Raw genomic sequence first — 20,753 nt, 5'->3', positions numbered from 1 at the left:
CTTTTTTCCTCAGCAAGCATATCAGAAGATGACTTAGTTCAAACTTGTCAATGTATTATTTTAAAAGGCTCTTATCTTGCTTTCCCAAACTCCCTTCTAGGCCAATATCTTTCAGAATGGCGCTGAACTTTAGCAGAGTAAAGGTGCTTTCTATGCAGTAGATGAAAATGCCTACAGAAGCAGAAAATAAGCCAAATAACAGTAAAGCCCAACTGTCTCAAAAGGATAGAGGCCGAGTTATTCATGAATCTGTAATATTAAATCCTGTCTTAGAGCACTGCTCTTGTTCTGTACATACTGATAGGAGTATAAATACCCTGAAAGCTGGATGATAAAGGTCACACAAATTAAAGGAACACTGTAGTGAAGAGATCTATGATATTTTTTCATTTGATTTCTTTCATTTCACTCATTCCAGTAAGTTAGTAATCAAGGCATTCTAAAGTTCAAAATTAGTTTACAGTGCAAAGCCCAAAATACAGACAAAAGCAGCAGTTTTTATTCTGATCACAAGTACAACATTCTCTATAGATAATTTGAAAAACAAAAATGAATTGAAATCCCATATCATCTCAAGATAACCTCTATTGATATTCCTTTCCTGTATTTGCTGTTATTTATATTTCATATAATTCCTTTTAACTTATGTAATTATATAATGTGTATAATTATATATATATTACAATTGCCTATAATATCTATATATTTTAAAGTTGCCAATAACTGTTCTGATAAAAATGATAATTCAATATGATTTGCGTTAAAATGTATATTATATTGAATACATAGTATCTTTTTCTGCTTTCTCATTTAATATTATATAGGCATCATTTAAGCCTATTTTGATTTTTATTTGCTTAAGCATTCTTTTCATGAGTGGTACCACAACTAATTTAATAATTTCCTAATCTTTTAGCATTTAATTTATTTAAAACTTCTTACTTTTTTATGCAATGAACAGTCCTGTTCAGAGTTCTTCAAATTAGTCTCTAGATATTTCTTTAGGACAGACTGTTACAACTACCAAGCATTAAATCTTTAATAATCTTCTTTTTTTTATGTTTATTTATTTGAGAGAGGGAAGGTGGGGAAGAACACCTGAGTAGGGGAGAGGCAGAGAGAGGGAGACAGAGGATCCAAAGCAGGCTCAGTGCTGACAACACAGAGCCCAATGTGGGGCTCAAACTCACCGACTGTTGGCTTAACCAACTGAGCCACCCAAGCACCCCAAATCTTTAACCATCTTGAGCCACATAGCCAAATTTCTTTCCAGGAATGCCATAGCAATGTGGATTGCTCTAAGCAGATTGCTAATATCGATCTCAACTTCCTCTCAACAGTAACAGTATGATTTATACATTCTAACCACTGCTTATATTATAGGCGAAAAGTGGTTTTAAATGTGATTAAATACAGGGATACACACTGTTGTTAAACATGTCAAGATTTTAACATGTTAAGTATGTCAACAGAAGCTTCTGACTTTATTCCCTGTCCTATTAAAAACCCAACAGAATAATATTAAAGAACTTAGAAAAAAAAGTGAGTAAGGTGGAAGCATAAGGAAAATGGGAAGGAAATTTTTGCATGCCCTCAGCAGTAAAGATATCAACAGATTTCTCAAAGATGGAAAACTGAGGGAATGGTATTGATTGGTATGCCACACAAAAAGGTACTAGAGCAGTGAGCTTGGTCACTTGACTTAGTTTATAGCCTGAGAGGCCTGAAGTCAATGAATGTACTTTCAGTGGAGGGTGGGAGTAGGAGGGGTCACAGTCATTAAAAGGTTATATTGCAAAAGTCAAACTTACCCACATGTGTTCCTGGTCGTTTGTCCAAAAAGCTTACCACATTGGAATTTGCCAGTTACATACAGGGAAATAAGGTAATAACAATAATATTAATAATAAGAGAGACCAAAATACACCCTGATATAGAGTATGCAGAGAGGAATCCAAGGCAGAATCTGATAAGGGATCTGGTTTCTTAAATTAAAGCTCTAAGTATTTTAACATTTCCTAGTGGAGAACAGGACACAAACTAATTTTGGAATATTCCTTAAAATGCAACCTATTACTGGGTAAGTGTCCCTGGATGTGCCTAACCCATATGCATAGTTTCTGAGTATTACCATTGACTAATTATTGAAAAGAGAGGAAAACTGAGGGTTACCCAAAGTTTGAAGAAAACTGAAATAAAAAAGAAAAATCTAAGATAATAAAATACACAATTTGATATTAGGCTAAATGGAAGTAGTGCAGAAAACAAAAGACAACATTTAAAACTAAACTTTATTTAGTAGTCTCAGGTAAATTACAGAAGCTGTGTTAATGATAAAATAAAAGCAGGAGATACTGTGAAACAGGAATTACCAGAGAGTGAGAAAGATCTCTTGAATTTTAAAAATACAACTGCAAAAATGAAAATGCCACAAAATAATAGAAATCCAAAGGGTGAAATGTCCAAAAAATGTAGAATAAAGGACAAACAGAAAATATAGAATAACTAGAACATCAATTCAGGAAGTGCCACAGTTTCAAAGGAAGATAGGCTGACTGTGAAAACATGTAAATTAATTTCCTGGATTTAGAGAAACATAGGCTTCTTTAAACTCATCTCTCATACTGATGAAGAAATACATGTATTTCTACCATATACATGGTAGCGAAATTCTAGAGCACAGCACTGAGGATAAGGAAGGAATTCCAAAATTTCTACAGATAAGAGAAAAACACAAAAGAACAAAAACACCAAGTAATGTCAAACTTGAGATTGACAGGTCTGGCGGGTTTGGGAAAGGACACCGAGATGGCTGGTCTGACGGGTCCGGAAAAAGACACTATGATGGCTGATCGGACTCCATCTTATGAGCGCCTCAGGACTTTCCCGCCACCAGCTTCCCGCTCCCAGTTTCCCGCCACTGGTTTCTCAGAAGACATGTTACCTCAGCAGAAACGAAACCCAACCCAGAAAACTTATATAAAGTCTTATATATACCCCTCTCCCCAGTCTCTGGTTGTGCCTTCTTCAGCTTGCTTCTACCCCAAAGCAATGGAAGCTCGCCGAGAGTCCTTTTCAATAAAGGTGTGCTCAGCCCTTTCCCTTGGCTCCTTTGTCTCGTTTTTCGCCCGTCTTTGGTTCACCACCCTCTGTTATCCCAGCCTTACAGGACATCAGCACAACTTAAGTGTAAATTATTTAAGAAAGAAAAGACAAATATTGGCCATAAATACAGAAATAACTCTGGAGATGGGGTGATAGCAGGAACTGAAGCCAAAAAAAAAAAAAAAAAAAAAAGATATATATCATTTTACAACCTTTGGTTCTGAATTGAACAATATGTAAGCATTATAATGCAAATCCTATTAATTATGTATGCACCCCAAACTGGGTCTTTGTACATTTTATTTGCATGCCATTAACAAAAGAAATAGGAAAAATGGTAATAAATTGATGGGGACAAAAATGTCACATGGTGAAGTCAAATTATGAGGACCAAAGAATAAACTCAAATACTTGGAACAATTTTAAAATAAAGAACCACATTTCAAAGAAACCTGAGAAGGGGTATGACCTTAGATTTTTATCTATATAGCTTCCATAAGAAATATATAACTTTGATAGAAAACTTTAAAAGTTCAAGCCTTGTTTTACCAAAGTTAATTAAAATATATTTATTACACATAGAAAGTTTGAAAACCAAATGTAATCAAGTTCTAAATGTTCAAAATGTAAGCATTTTTCCCATGTTATTTCCTCCACATTCCTTCTCTAAAAAAAGTATGTCAGAGTGAGAAATGAAACCAATATAATTACCTGTCACTCAGTAAAAGATGAGAACATTCAACTTTCAGGTTCCTAGTTAAACATCTCTGAAACCAAACAAAAAGACCCTAGCAGCTGATCCAAGGCAGTATATCCTCTCAGAAAATAAGTCTGTAACTCTTCCACATTAGCCTACATGTCAAACCTAAAAGCACAATCTTCAAGACACATTTAAACACCATTGCCTTGCTGTGCCCACCAAAACAAAGCTATTCTAATCATAAGGTCTTTTTAATTCCAGTCAATTCTTTACCTAGAAAAATCCACCTGAAATCACTAAAATCAGGTTTAAAATTCTTTCAATAACCTGCCCTATCCTCACCAAGTTTATGCTCACTCAGCTGCAATAAGTTTAATAAATTTAATTTTGCTTGATCAATAGAATTTCCTGTTGACTTTGTAGTATGGTGGGAGTCTTCAATAATTCTGGAGACCCCACCAAGAGCCAAGGGAATCCTTCTTCCCAGCATGGCTCAAGATCATCTCTTCAGAATCTGAGTCCACCCCTTCGGTCCCTAGAGCCTGCCTTCTGCAATGGTAAACTTTGTTCTACATAGAATACAAACTCCTCTTTATGGAAGTCCCCAAACTGAGTTTATCATATATCGCAGAAATGTATATTCATGTTTTAAGAAACTTTTGATAAACTGATCAGTTTTGAACATTAATATTCTTTGTAAAAATCTGTCTTCTTCCTAAATCAGTCTACCTGCCCTCATCTCTTTCAGGTGGTAATTTTTAAAAGGAAGTTCACAGGTCAAAGGACAAATGTAGGTCAGCTAAGTTTTTCTTTCAAGTCAGCTGCAAGAAATAACAAGTGACAGGTTATAATAGCCTATGGTCCTTATAGATTAATCTCCCATTTGAGTCATCCCTCAAATAATTGGAAATTTTCCTCAGACTCTTTTTTTGTCAGTGGGAGTCAGGGTGCAGCAAAGATCCACTTAATCACCTTCTATTATCAGAGGCCGCATATCTGTCAGTTCTCCATCTGGAAAGGACCAACTATTAGGTTATGATCCTCAGATATATGATACTAAAGCAGCATACTGATCAGATATTTTCATGGGTCTCTATTAATCTATGCACATGTCCTCCTCTTGATCAGATTCTTGCCTCTTATAAGTCTCTTATTATAACTAAAATTATCACACTTTTATTTCTAAATAGCAAAATATAGGAAATATAATTTACAATAAAATTGTCACATTGGGGAACTTTCAATATATATTTAAAAAGTTTACTTAAAGTCTTCTTATAGAACTGGGAATTGGGAGTAGCAATGCATAAAAACAAACTAATTAAAGAGGAGCAAAGCCTCTGCATAGACATTACACCAAAGAAGATCTACAAATGACCAATAAGTACATGAGAATATGCCNGGTAGTAATGACATCTTAACTATATTTATTCTTCCTATCCATGAGCATGGGATGTTTTTCCATTTATTTGTGTCTAGAGAAAATCAGTTTTAAATTACAATGGGATAACACTTAATGCCTATGACATGACTAATGACAAAGACAGATGATAATAAGCATGGGAAGAAATGTGAACATTCATACAATGCTGGTGATTATTTAAAATAAAACACTGCAGCCATTGTGGAAATTATTTGGTATTTCCTAAAAATGTTAGACAAAGAATTAATATGTGATCTCACATATACGCCAAGAGAAATGAAAACACATATCCACTCAAACATGTATACAAATGTTCCTGGCAGCATTATTCACAATGGCCAAAATGTTACATGGATCCAAATGTTTTTATTATTTATTGTGTGTGTGTGTGTGTNGGTGTGAGAAATTGATCTAGTTTCATTCTTCTGCATGTTGCTGTCTAGTTCTCCCAACACCATCTGTTAAAGAGGCTGTCTTTTTTCCATTGGATATTCTTTCCTCCTTTGTCAAAGATTAGTTGGCTGTATACTTTTGGGTCCACTTCTGAGTTCTCAATTCTGTTCCACTGGTCTATGTGTCTGTTTTTGTGCCAATACCATACTGTCTTGATGATGACAGCTTTGTAGTAGAGGTTAAAGTCTGGGATGGTGATACCTCCTGTTTTGGTTTTGTTTTTCAGTATTATTTTGGCTATTCGGGGTCTTTTGTGGTTCCATACAAATTTTAGGATAGTTTGCTCTAACTTTGAGAAGTATGCTGGTGCAATTTTGATTAGAATTGCATTGAATGTGTAGATAGCTTTGGGTAGTAATGACATCTTAACTATATTTATTCTTCCTATCCATGAGCATGGGATGTTTTTCCATTTATTTGTGTCTAGAGAAAATCAGTTTTAAATTACAATGGGATAACACTTAATGCCTATGACATGACTAATGACAAAGACAGATGATAATAAGCATGGGAAGAAATGTGAACATTCATACAATGCTGGTGATTATTTAAAATAAAACACTGCAGCCATTGTGGAAATTATTTGGTATTTCCTAAAAATGTTAGACAAAGAATTAATATGTGATCTCACATATACGCCAAGAGAAATGAAAACACATATCCACTCAAACATGTATACAAATGTTCCTGGCAGCATTATTCACAATGGCCAAAATGTTACATGGATCCAAATGTTTTTATTATTTATTGTGTGTGTGTGTGTGTGTGTGTGTGTGTGTGTGTGTGTGTGTGTGTGTAGGCTTCATGCCCAGTGCAGAGTTCAACAAAGGGCTTGAACTCACAACCCTGAAATCAAGACCTGAGCTGAGATCCAGAGTCATACACTTAACCAACCAAACACCACTCAAATGTTTTTAAATACAGAATGGATAAATAAAATGTAGTGTATGTATAAAATACAATATCTTTCAGCAGTAAAAAGGAAAGAAGTACTGATACATACTATAACATGTATGAAACTTGAACCCAACATACTAAGTGAAAGAAGCCAGTGACAAAAAGGCCATATATTATATCCTTCCATTAATAGGAAATAACCATAATAGACAAAGATACGGAGAGAGAAAGTAAATTAGTGGTTGCCTATAGCTGGAAGGAATGGAAAATATTTTTTAATACATAAACAGGCTTCTTTTTGGAGTAGCAAATCTTCTAAAATTATATTTTTATGATCTTTGGTGTTGTACAACTCTATAAGTATACTAAACATTAAATTACACATTTTTAATGGGTGAATTATATGGTATGTGGATTACATCTTAGTAAAAGTATATATTTGTCCAGGATACTGACTGTAAGTCCAAACAGATAGTTTGTACTGAACTCTGGTTTGTCATTTCTTCTTCCCTATTACTGGAATTATACTGAATCAATTTATGAATATTAGTTAGAGATATGACAATCTAATCTAGGCAGTTTAAACAAAAAATAATTTAAGAAATATTTAGTTTCTTTAGAACCTCTGTATGGACTATAGAACCAGGCTTAATATAAGGATGGCTGTAAAAAAAAAAAAAAAAGAAGAAGAATTCAGGTTCCTTGGGGCATCTGAGTGGCTCAGTCAATTAGGCTTCCAATTTTGGCTCAGTTCATAATCTCATGGTTTGTGAGTTCAAGTCCCCTGTCGGGTTCTGTGCTGACAGCTCAGAGCCGGGAGCCTGCTTGGGATTCTGTGTCTTCCTCCCTCTCTGCCCCTCCCCGACTTACATTCAGTCTTTCTCTCTCAAAACTGAATAAATGTTCTTAAAAAGTTTAAAAAAAAAAAAGAACTTATGTTCCAAAACTGCTTCCTTAAGGATTCCTTAAGACAAATAATAGGGAAAACTTAAAACTGTATTCCATTTGAATCTCCCTAAACTACAACTTGAAACTATATTTGTCATATACTCCCTTTTCTATAACATAATACACCATTATTACTTCCTGCTTCCACTTTTCCTTCTGATTCTCTTCCTTTGACTCAAGTCAAATGGAAACTTCAAAGCTGAGCTGGGCCTTAACAGTTAGGTAAGTTCTCCAAAGGAAGAAATCCCTCATGGTTGATTTTAAGTCATGGTCTATTTCAAAATTAAGGGCTACTGAGAAAATTTTTCCAAGCTTAGACAAGTAAGACAAAAAATTATGAAGGAATTTAGGATAATTGTGAGGATTGGATGGATGTCATGATACACTTCCCAAGTGTCCCTTCGGGAACATTAAGTGTTCCTTGGTTCACGGTCACATATCACCTTCCTGGCCAGAATATACCCAATGTAATAAACTTAATTTTTTTTCTCACTTATTATTTGAGAAATTCTTTCTTCTTTCAAAATGAGCATTTAGAACTACAGTTTTTCTTTTCTAAAATTATTTAGGTATACACCATCCATTTAAATATGAGATTTAAAAAAATAATTTAATTCTATTTTTAAATTTTTGTTACAGTTTCTTTTTTGATTTCTGAATAACTTAGAAATATATTTGTATGTATTTTTGTATACAGAGGATGTGAACAATGCATTAAAGATAATTTTTAAAAACATTTTATACACTAGGGGTTGCCTAGGGCCAAGGTGTTGGTGGGTGATTGACTATAAATGACATAAGAGAACTCTTCAGGTTAATGAAAATGTGCTACCAATTGATGTATACTTTCATGAATATAAGTGATAGCTCAATAAAGTTGATTTCAAAAATATTTTATCTATTATTTTTAGTAGCTGTACTAGAAGTAGTTTTGTTGGATGTATAGTCAGCCATATTGCCTTAAAAATCAACATCAAATACCGTAAAAGAAGACTGACAAGTTTCAGGCAACATTTAGAATGTCTACATTGACTGAAGGGCTGGAGAATATAGATATCATAAGGAAAGACAATGTATAAGTCTACTGCAATCAAGCAGGAGTTACAGATCGGAACTAAGTTACCGAGACTAAAAATTTGGACAGGCTGAGTTGTGACATGAAGGACAATGCCTGGACTCCATTTCTCATAAGGAATGGATGGGAAGGTCACCTCACTGTGGTATAATTTATGGCTTCAAGTTAACGTGTCCACATTAAGTAATTCACATTAGCTGAGTAGGCAAAGTACAGGGTAACTATACTATTATTATTATTAGAAATTTCTAAGGAACAAAGAAACAGATGAACACAGAATAAGTCCCTTCCAGGGAAGGTAGATGATAAAAACAGTCCAGCGTCAAGTCCAAGATGATAAAAACTCTGGCACTGAGGACCTGAGGAGGCAAAGAATGTAGAGGAACAGAAATGTGGCAGAAGAGAGGAGATAGCCTGGAGCCAAATTTCAAGTATTTACCATTTCATTATAGGCTAGGCCTGGTAACTAGTAATAACAACAACAACATCGTCCATTTGTTGTGAGTCTTGCCGTCCTTTCAGACCATACTGCTTCTCATTAGCCTTGGGAATCACAAGAGAATTTTTTGCATTTGAGACGTAAACTCTATTTAAAAAAACGAAAACAAGAAACTAAATGATGAACCAAGAAAGACACTAAGAAAAAAAATCTATAAATATCAATAGTGTCCGTCACTCAGTAAATAAACTGTAATGGCTGACACTTTCCTAATTGGAATAATGGGAATGTCAGCCTAAATATGGATCAGATTTAGACAATCTTGCAACAAGATTTCTCTAAGGAAATACCATGTAGGCATGTGTTCAGGAAGCAAGCAGTACTCAGCGGTAATAAGTAGAAATCCATTCTGAGCTAATATGTTTTAAATGGTTGCCAGTTTTAATATGTCTTACCTAAAGATACAATCATCTTACTGAAGATAACTCACACTGTGAGAAATAAAAAATGTCCTTAGTAGACTGAAAAATGTATGTCCCCAAATCTCAAAGGAACCAGTAAAGTTATGGGCACTTTATTCAGCCTGCAATGAACAGTGATGTAAGAGAATTGTAGAACTTCTGAAGTAAATTCAATAGTAACACAAATTCCCATCATGCCGCTTTACATGTATATATAGAGATATGAAATCTACTTGACCTGATTTTCCTGACAGTGAGTGCTCATTTGATAGAATAAAACTTAAATTATTAATTTGATGGGTTTTCATGAATATAGAAAGGAGAAAAAACAATTAAATTAATGACATGAGATTTGTATTCTGTCAGGAAAAGTGAATTGCACCTACAAAATATGTCTGATGTATAAGACATTTTTCTTAGAAAAGTGATAATTGTAGATGCAGTATTCTAAAGCATAGTATATGGCACTTTGTTGAATGTTTACCTTTTCAAGAATCAACAATAGCATCTTTCATCAATCCTTAGTGGTCACATTGATTTTATTTCCAAATTAATGGATCATATTCTTTGAGTTGCCTGGATGGCTCAGTTGGTTAAGTGTCTGACTTGATTTTGGCTCAGGACATGATCTCAGTTTGTGGACTGAGCCCTGTGTTGATCTCTGAGCTGGCAGCATGAAGCCTGCTTGGAATCCTTTATTTTTCACTTCTCTCTGCCCCTCCCTGCTCTCACTCTACCCCCAGCCCCTCTCAAATCAATAAATAAAACTAGAACATATTCTTATACATCTTGGATACAAATATTCACTAATTTAAAAACATTTTTTTTGTCATTTCATTTTTAGCGTTGAGCACAGTTGAAGTACATAATTTTCCCAGAAGCAGCTCAACATGGAAAACCAAGTTTGTATGTAAGCAGTAAAGCAGTTTTTGTTAGCAAGCATCTTTTCAATCTCAAAATAAGTAAAAAGCTTAAGAAAATAAATACATAAAAATAAAATGTATATTTTCCTATACTATAGGAATCATTAAGTATATATTGTAAAATCACTAAGATACTCAACAAGTAATCCTAATAAGTTCACTGTAGTAAAAAGTTTTGGTTTATTATTGCTACTGCTAAATTTAAATCAAAACTGTTTCATAATTACACACCATTTTATAGCATGCAAATATGGTAAAATATTATTTTTAAATAACCCATGAATTTATTAATAAGTGAATATCATGCAACTAAGGCATTTGGTAAGAACAAACATATTTTACTTACATAGTAAATCATTACATACGAGTGTAAACGTGATTATTCACCTAATTAAAGATCAAACCCAAGTATAAATTAGAGTACGTGCTTTTCTGGAATGAGCACTGGTAAGGATCAGAGACTTGTTTCCACTCCTGTGTGTTATGTACATCCTATGCATTTATCGCTTATAAATATATCCCTGCTAGGAAGGCAGTAACCAAGGTTAGAGCAGCAAAGGAAAAAGCTTTGAAATTTTATTATTAGAAGCAATTTACTAATCTTCAAGCACAATCTTCATGTGATTCACTCAGAAGTATTTCTCTACCTGGGTGAGCCCCTAGCAGTTATCCCTTAATTGAGAAAAACCTCAGGGGCTTGTTTACACATTTGACTAACAAATACAACAATGCAAACTCCAGGTATTTAAACATTTACATTTCTAGAAATCAACCAATGTTTGAGATTTTTAACTGCTGAAAAGTGGAACATTTCCATCAACCAAAATATACTTAGAGAGCACAGAAAGACCATGTTTTTCCCCAACTATAAGAAAAACTCACCCTCGAAGTTATAGAGTATAGGTATTGCTGCTGAGAATTTTTTTCTGGGAACACTAGCTGAGAAATGCTGATTTGTTCTTCTTGAGGGCTTTACAGTATTACTAAGAGGATTTCTATTGAAAAAAAGGATCAAGTTATTAAAAGAAAAAGAAAAAATGGATGCAGGTATAGATTATTTATTTTAAATTTACTTTTTTTCTAGTTAGTATATGTTGAAATACAGAAAGGATGGGTGTTGACTTTTGGAGTTTTCGCCCAATCTTATACCAGAGCCTTCTGAGGAGCTGAAGACATAGCACTAACAAAATACTAATTCATGTCCACTCATGTAGCAAGTACTGCACCAAGTCTTTCCTACTTAATTTTACTGAGTTCTCCCAGCTCCTTCAGGATGTGGGTATTCTTATCTCTTATGCAGATGAAGACACTGAAACACAGGTAAAGTTATGGACTCAAAATGTCATAGGTGGTGATTCCCAGAGCTAAGACTCTATAGCCCACATTCTTTTATTTTTTTAATTTACATCCAAGTTAGTTAGCCTACAATGCAACAGTGACTGCAGAAGTAGATTTCTTAATGCCCCTTATCCATTTAGCCCATCCCCCCTCCCACAACCCCTCTAGTAACGCTTGATTTGTTCTCCATATTTCAGAGTCTCTTATGTTTTGCCCCCTTCCCTGTTTTTATATATTTTTTGCTTCCCTCCCCTTATGTTCATCTGTTTTGTATCTTAAAGTCCTCATATGAGTGAAGTCATATGATATTTGCCTTTCTCTGACTAATTTCACTTAGCATAATACCCTCTAGTTCTAGCCATGTAGTTGCCAATGGCACGATTTTATTGTTTTTGACTGCCAAGTAATACTCCATTTAATACATACATACCACATCTTCATTATCTATTCATCCATTGATGGACATTTAGCCCACATTCATAACCACTAGCTGTGTGTGGGTGTTTGTATACATATACATATAATATAAATCTATAAATCTATACATATTTAAATAGAATTTTTTCCATCAGGAACCCTCTCCCTTTTCTTCATCTTCTTTCATCCTTTATCTCTTCATATTTAATACATATTTATTCTTCACCCATCTTATGCTTTCAGTTTTTCTCCTTTCGCTGGCAAATTTCACAATGACTACATAAATTCTTTTCAGTGTCTCAATTTCCTTATCTTCTGCACACTCTCAATTCATTTCAAAATAGCATTTACTCTCAATAGTCTTTCATAGTATAGCAATTTTTCAAAGCCCCACAGATTATGATTCAGTAAATCTGTGATGCAATCCAATTATTCTTTTTTTTACAAGTACCTATTGTGGTTTTCTCTATTTTTTTTCTTCAAGCGTGTTCATTTTCAGTTGTCTTGTCACAACTTCTTAATCTTCTTAATGTGTTTGTTTTCATCTAAGTTTATTTTAAAACCAGAATTACTGTGTCAGCCTTCTCTCACCTCATTTTTGGCTTCCTTTACTTATAATCCAAGACTCCAAACAACACCTATGGAGAGATGCTTCTCCAATCTATCTCTTCAATCACGATATGTCTTCTGATTTCTGAATCTTTATATGAAATGTGGATATCCCTCATTAAATTCAATATATATCAATCTGATCTCATTGTATGTTTTATGCCAAACTTCTTTTCTGTTCAGCATCCTAGTTAATGGTGCCACTAAATCAAGTGAGATACCAAAGACTGCTAGCTATGTTCTCCTCACTGACCTCCCACACCCAAGGGACCATTATCAATTACATCTCCATAACAATTCAGAGTGTGTCTACTTTCCAGATTGCTTTTTACGTCTTTCATTGCTGTTTCTATCATCATCCATGACTCGGATTTCTTTGACTGACAATGTAATGCTTTTTCTTATTCCAAATTTTATCTTACATTTCTAGTCCTAACATTGCTAAAATAGTTATAATTTTAGGATACAAATAACTGTATCCCTCCAACTAGCCAAAATTTTCAGTGAGGATTCCACCCTTCCATAGTTTGAATGTGACACTTGGGCTTTTGTGATTTGGACTCTGTGCATCTTATTTCATGGCTATCCATTAATCTCTTGGAATTTAAATCTGTTCACACAAATCACTTATGGATATGCAAATTAATCCTGCAATTGTGTAGCTCTTAGTGGCTGGAAAACAAAATGGTATAGCCCCTTTGGAAGAAAGTTTATCAGTTTCTTACAAACTCAAATACAATCTCAACACAGGAGCCAGCAATACCACTAATAGGTATTTACCCAATTGATTTGAAAACTTATGTTCACACAAAAACATGAACACAAATGTTTATAGTAACTTCAATCATAGTTTCCCAAACAAGAATCAACCAACATGATCTTCCATAAGTGACTAAAGTATGGTTTAGGATAAAATATCATCCAGCAAATAAACAAACAAATAAAAGTGAGCTATTATGTCGCTAAAAGATACTGACATATCTTAAATGCATGTTAATAATTTGAAACAATTCAATCTGAAAAGACTACATAGTATATGATTCGATTAAATGACATTCAGGAAAAGGCAAAGCTATGAAGACAGGAAGAAAAAATCAATGGTACACACAGATTTAGTGGTAGGAGGCGAATGTGGAACCAACAAAGCAAAGAGTTCCTCTAGGAGAGTGAAATTACTTTGTATGATATTTTAATGATGGATAATGACATGCACGCTTTAATTCCATAGAAATTTGTAGCACAAAGAGTGAGACTTCATGTGTGCAAACTAAGAAAAAACTCATTGGAGATTGCTGGTCTCCAGCAGGAATGTCGATTGTGACAAGAGAATCTAATTGTATTGCAAATGTGTAGAAGGGTGTTGAAGGAAAAGGTGCTTACCAAGGTAATTTTGGAAATAAATAGTTTGTGAGACTAAAGACAAAAGGAACCACTCCTAAGCACTGTTTTATCAACTTCAGTTGATAAAATTGTGTCCCAAAGTAATTTGGATAAATATTCTAATACCACCATATAAGTATACTGCTATTGGCCAATTCCATGAACAGATGATAGAAATCACATTTCTCACAGTTGGAGTGGGGATATACAGATAAGAAAAAAAAAAAAAAGACTAAGGGACACCTATGTGCCTCAGGTGGTTAAACATCTGACTCTTGATTTGGGCTGAGGTAATGATCCCAGGGTCATGGGGCCAAGCCTCTCATTGGGATCCATGCTGCGCATGGAGCCTGCTTAAGATTCTTCCTCCTTCTCTCTCTCTTTCTCTCTCTCTCTTCTTATATCCCTCTCCCATACTCACATTCTCTCTTGCTCTCAAAAAAAAAAAAGAAAGAAAAAGAAAAAGGCTAAAATAATAATTCATTTGACAATGATTAAAGTTAGAAACATCAGTATAAACTCGTGATGATCTTAATGTAAATATAGATGTTTACATATAGAAATATTCAGGATTAGGATCTAGGTGGTGGGGATTAAGGAGTGTACTCGTCATGGTGAGCACTGGACTAGCTGAATAATTCATTCAGTATATCAGTATATCAGTATATTGTACACCTGATACTAACATAACACTGTGTGTTAACTATACAGGAATTAAAATCAAATAAAAGATAACTATTTTAACATATATATGTGTACACTATGAAATGAGGGGAAATGGTAACTTTGTAGTAGAGAAACTTGACAAATAGTACCTCAGCCCTATGACCAAGAGCACTATCAACAGTAGTAAATCATGTTAATTTTACGTACCCTTAATATGATATGATGAAAATGACCCTTTACTGATAGTCTCATTCCTCCCAAAAACCCTTCATGCCAACCTAGTCATGAGAAAAATATCAGACAAATTCTAGAAGAACATTCTAAAAAATACTTAACCTATAATTCTCAAAACTTACAGAGGCCGCTTTTAGGAAAACAGGCTTGAGTAGTGGAATATAGAAAGGGCCCAGAGGGACCCCCTGGCTGAATATAGACTGACCCATCAGCCAGGCCAGAATTGGTCCAGTCACAGTTACCCAAGAGGGGAGAATTCCATATGTTACCATACCTTCTCACCTTCACCCTTTAAACACAGCCCCCATCCACTGCCTCCTTGCAGACAGATTCTCCTTTGCTGTCCTGCCCACCACTTCCTTGTGGTGTATTCAATAAACTTCTATCTCCTTTGTTTTATTGCAGGTGAATTATTTCACCTCTCATGCCACTAGCTTCCACTAGATCATTTCCCCACATTTGGGGACCCCCAATCTGATTGAGAGACACCGTATTTAGACCCCACAAAACAGTCAAAGTCATTAGAAATTAGAAAAGTCCAAGAAATGGTTAACAGCCATAGGAGCCTAAGGGTATAACAAATACAAGTAATGTGGTTTCCAGGATGAGCTACTGAAGCAGAAAGGACATTCGATAAAAACCACATAGGCTAAAGCAACTAAAAAAATAACCAAATAAATCCTTTTATATGCTATATATGGATATAATTCTTTTATATTAGGTTGCTTGGGATTTTAGAAGTGGATGTATTTTTATACTAATCATACCAAACTAAGAAAATTAAAGAAATCTCTACAATAAGCATACACAAACTAATAGCCTGTTAACACTTTGCAAAAATACCTACTTACTGAAGTAAAAAAAAAAAAATACATATAAGGGGAAATTTATTCTACAAGATATGGGCTGATTTCAATATTGTATTTTATAAAGAAGTAATCCAAATGCAGTTCATGAATTTTCAAATAATATTCTATTTCCCTAACTTCTATTAATGTTATAGTTATATTTATGTAAACCGTGATATTACTCAGGAATCAAAGACTTTCTAGAATACCAAATAACACTTCTCAGGCTGCAAATTTATACCCTTATATTATCCACTATCACCATTCACCTCCTGTTCCAAAGGCTGATTTTCATATAAATCATGTGCTATACTGTAATTTGTGCTGCATATATATCATTTTTCTTTTTCATATTGAGATATTCATCTGATGTGAGAAGGTTAAGGCTGACAGGGGGAAAAAGTAATAAAAATATATACAAAAGAAACACCAACAACGGGTAACCAGCTTTTCCGGTTTAAGATATAAAATGCTTTGTCATTTCCAGAGTGAAAATTAAAACCCTCTGAATCTGCCGTGTTCTTAAAACTGGAAGCCTGAATCCTTTCCATGGAAAAGCTTTCATATTATGAGCTCCTACTCACAGAGGACTGCTAACCAGCCTTTAGCTCCACCAGGGTTATAAAAGTATTAAACAGACTGAGTTTTCATCAACTGTTTAAATAACTTAATAGCTTCTTTTCTTCTATTTTTATTTTTGCCTTATTTGAATGCTCATGTTTTCCTCATTATGATTCGTGAGACATAATTCCTAGGTGACATTTAACAACTCCTTTAGGGACTGTAATGTAAATAAACCATGAAACAAATAGTACTATCTACCCACACTGCCCTCTCTGATGCTCCAAATTTTGAAATTATGCCTGTATATGGGAAAGCAATATTATCCTGGAGTTTGTCTCCCTATATGTTATTGGCTCAGCCTTCAACAAAAATGGTTTCTCTTCTAAAATAGTTAAAAGAAGAACACAACCAAACACTCACCATTAGGTGAACTCATGAGTTAGGTCTCCGAGGGCTCATTGTTTCTGAGATGAACTGATCAGAAATTAAAGGTGCGTTCCTGGAGAAAAAGGCAATGATTTAGAAATCCTCACAGGGCCTCTCCTTTTCCTGATCTTGTGTCTAAGAATTACAGCATTAAAAGTCTACAGAATCAAAAGCAAGTAACTCAGCTCCAGGGCAGCATGCCCTGTTTATGTTTGGGTGATAAAACTAGTCAAAGGGTAAATTGGAAGTATTGCTAACACTATCTAAATCATTTACTGTTGCTGGAAGCACCAAATTGTCATTACCAAAGACGTTATGGTAATATTTGCTAGTGAAAGGTTTTTAAAGCCACTTTTTAGCTTTAATTCAAATTGGAGACTTTTTTCCACTGTCAGTTTTGGAAAGATGTTTTGCAATCATTGCTTCCTTCTATGGCATAATTTATATGTCAACCATTATATGCTGAAATGTATATTTCTATTAAGAGTGGCACATTGTTACAGGCTAAATTATGATGTCCCCAAATTCCTATGTTCAAGCCCTGCTCCCCAGTGTTACTGTATTTGGAAATAGAGCCTTTAAGGAGGTAATTAAAATTAAATGAGGTCATGTGGATGGGGTGCTGATGCAGTGTAATTTGTGTTTATTTAGGAAGAGACATCAGAGAGCTCATGCTCTCTCTCTCTCCCTGCTTGAACAGAGAAGGACTGGTGCAGACTCAAGGAGAAAGCAGTTATCTTCAGGTCAAGAAAGGAGTCCTCACTAGAAACCAAGTTGGCCAGCACCTTGATATTGGACTTCCAACATTTAAAACTGTAAGGAAATAAATTTCTGTTTTTTAAGCCATCCAGTTCATGATATTTTGTTATAGCAACCTAAGCTAACTAATACTTATATCTATTGAGTGGTTAATGAAGATATATCTGTTTACTACACTTCTTTCTCAAAACCAGTTTCCCAAGCTCTTTTATTTAAACATTTACTCAGTGGTTTTTCTCCATTCATTAATCAAATCTTTTTTGCATGTTGTTTTCTTTCCCTTTCTTTCTTTCTTTCTTTCTTTCTTTCTTTCTTTCTTTCTTTCTTTCTTTCTTTCTTTCTTTCTTTCTTTCTCTCTCTCTCTCTCTTTCTCTCTTTCTCTCAAATGAGTGATCATAGGAAGTATAGAAACACTGTTGGTTATTATTCTATTCCTTCTTATTAGAAGAGACTGGTTTTGTTCTCATGTTTCTTTCCTACATCATAATTCTGTGGTAAAAGTGTGCTTGTTTAGACCTCTGAAAGTAATCCCCTTACTGTTAGTGGTATATTGGTGGGCATGTGAGACAGTCTCATCAATGAGATGTGATAGTAAATGTGCTAGGGAGGAAAATGCTTCATTAAAAGTTTCTGATTTTTAAAAGGGGAAACATAAATGAGTGGCCTTGGCCTTGCCTAATCATTACTGTCTGTGGATATGAAGTCTGGAACTATGTTAGCTTCTGGCAAATATGAGAGCCACTCTCTTAGATGGAAACTGATAAAAATGACAGAGGAGAAAGGTTAAAAATAATTTAGAAGTCTGAGGTTATTATTGAACCTTGAATTAAACAGAACTGGAGTTTTCTTATGTACTGGCATTTTGCTGGGCAAGATGATAAATCCCTTCTTGTTTAAAAAGAACAGAGTTGAATTTTAGTAATTGTATCTGAAAATTACATCCTAATTTGTAGATACAGTCAGAAATTAAAATCCTTTTTGTACACTTACTTAGGTTATCTTCATCATAAAGCTTTTGTAAATAATTTTAATTGTTTAATCTATTCAATAAATACCTTTCACATTAGAGATAGAAACAGATACTTCGTGTTAAATGAAACCTATTTCAGTAAGATCAATACATAAAATTGCTTGTATATAAATCTCTGGGAATGATATGTAAGAAATAAATAACAGTGTAAGGTATGCTGAGAACTAACAAAGAAGTCAAGGGTAGAAGGAAGACTTCTCACTTTATACAATTTTTTTATTATGAGATTTTAGAAATTTGTAAATATATTAAATAGGTTTACATTTTTTTAATCTTTATTTATTTTTGAGAGAGAGTGGGTACGTGAGTGGGGGAGGGGTGGAGAGAGGGGGTGACAAACCATCCCAAGCAGGCTTCACTCCAGCAGCAGAGATCCCAATGGAGGGCTCAGGTTCACAAACTGTGAGATTATGACCTGAGCCAAAGTTGGATGCTGGATGCTTAACTGATGGAGCCACCCAGGTGCTCCTAAACCGGTTTAAATTTTTTTTAAAGTAGGGTGTGCCTGGGTGGCTCCATCAGTTGAGTGTCCAATTTGGCTCAAGTCATGATCTGACAATTATGAGTTCAAGTTGGAGCCCCCCACCAGGCTTCGGGTGTCTGCTTGGAGCCTGTTTCTGATTCTCTGTCTCCCTCTCTCTCTCTGTGCCCTTTCCCCCTTGTACTCACCCTCTCTCAAAAATAAATAAAAATATTTAAAATGAAAAAGTAAGACTACGGAGACTGTTAAAAAATCAGATATTTAAGGGAAATAAAAATTAAAAAGTTACTAAAAACATTAACATCTTGATTTTATACAGAAGGCTTCTATATGTATTGAATGCAATTAGAAGGATATCATGAAAAGTGTTTTGGTAGTTTTCCTCATCAACCTGTACCCCTTTAAATTTTCTAATTTAACAATAGATTTCTCTTACATTTTATGAGCTTCCTGATTCCTATTGTGCTTCCTAAATATCTTCATACAGAAACGTGTCTAGACTGTGGTCAAGAACTACAGTATATAAAAGTAGAAAAAATGTTTTTCCAGTATGTACTTAATACAGTACACTAAAGGTGAAAGATTACTCACATAATTATCATCAAGCCAACAGGTGCTATCTTTACTGACGATTCTAATCCCAAGCAGTCATATGGAGGATTATGTTGGTACCTGATCTGGTAGCTTATCTAAGTGGACCTTGATGAATATTGGATAGTTATCTAGCTTTCTAATATGTGTTTTAAAAATTAGTAATTATCTAAAAAATCCCATTAATCCATTACATCAAATTAATATAATCAACTATAATGCCTAATACTACCAGATCATAGTGAAATTAACACATTTAAATTTTACTGATGGCAGCAATTTAACATTTATGTAAATATCCACATAATAAAAACCATGGTTATAAACCACAAAATTATCCTCATGTGTAAATTTATACAATGGTAATCAGAGAGCACAAAATAAAAAAATATATATAAGAANTCTAGGAAGGGACAAGAAAGAAACAATGGAAAAGGGAAATTATTCTTATAAGGAAATTCTCAATTTATTCTCAAATTATTCTCTAGGAAATTATAACTTACTGAAGATTTTGGTGACTATTAAGTGTATATGTTAATTATAATGTTGTCTACACAAGAGGCAGATTATATATTGCTAAAATTGCCCGTAACAAAATATATTTATGCTTTTATACTTATCAAATGCATTTTATGCTAAATTTTTAGCAAAGCCTATTGTTTTATGTTAATAGTCAGTGGATTTAAAACAAGCAATCCATGATACGCATGGAATGAGACAAACCCTTTTAACTAGTGAATTTTCTTCTACCCACAGACCTTCCATTCATTTGTGCTATATTAAATAGCTGATACAAAATGAATAACTCCTCTATACCTTGACTTTTTTCTTTCATAAGTGTTTTTGCATCCCCCTTTGTCTTTGTTGAAAGAGCTTTTGTTGAAACCTCTTGCATGTCTTAGGTAAAAATTGCCAATAGTTTCCAAATCACAACATCTTCTAAGAGTATTATGGATTCTGAGGCCTATCCCACTCACAGTGGTTTA

The 20,753-nt window shown here is 34.3% G+C and overlaps 1 long non-coding RNA gene across 1 annotated transcript in view; it reads right to left on the bottom strand.

The window, feature by feature from the left end:
* Window positions 1-16,982, bottom strand: part of LOC144238856 (uncharacterized) — a 119,757-nt gene extending 102,775 nt beyond the window's left edge. Inside the window, exon 1 of the long non-coding RNA XR_013337230.1 lies at window positions 16,901-16,982. This is a non-coding gene — a long non-coding RNA (uncharacterized LOC144238856). The remainder of the gene's footprint in view (window positions 1-16,900) is intronic.
* Between the last annotated feature and the right edge of the window lie 3,771 nt (window positions 16,983-20,753).

This window comes from Crocuta crocuta, unplaced genomic scaffold, assembly GCF_008692635.1.
Source record: "Crocuta crocuta isolate KB4526 unplaced genomic scaffold, BGI_CrCroc_1.0 scaffold309, whole genome shotgun sequence".
NCBI lineage: Eukaryota > Metazoa > Chordata > Mammalia > Carnivora > Hyaenidae > Crocuta > Crocuta crocuta.
Note: the sequence above shows the minus strand (reverse complement) of the source record. Positions and strands in the feature narration are given on the sequence as shown.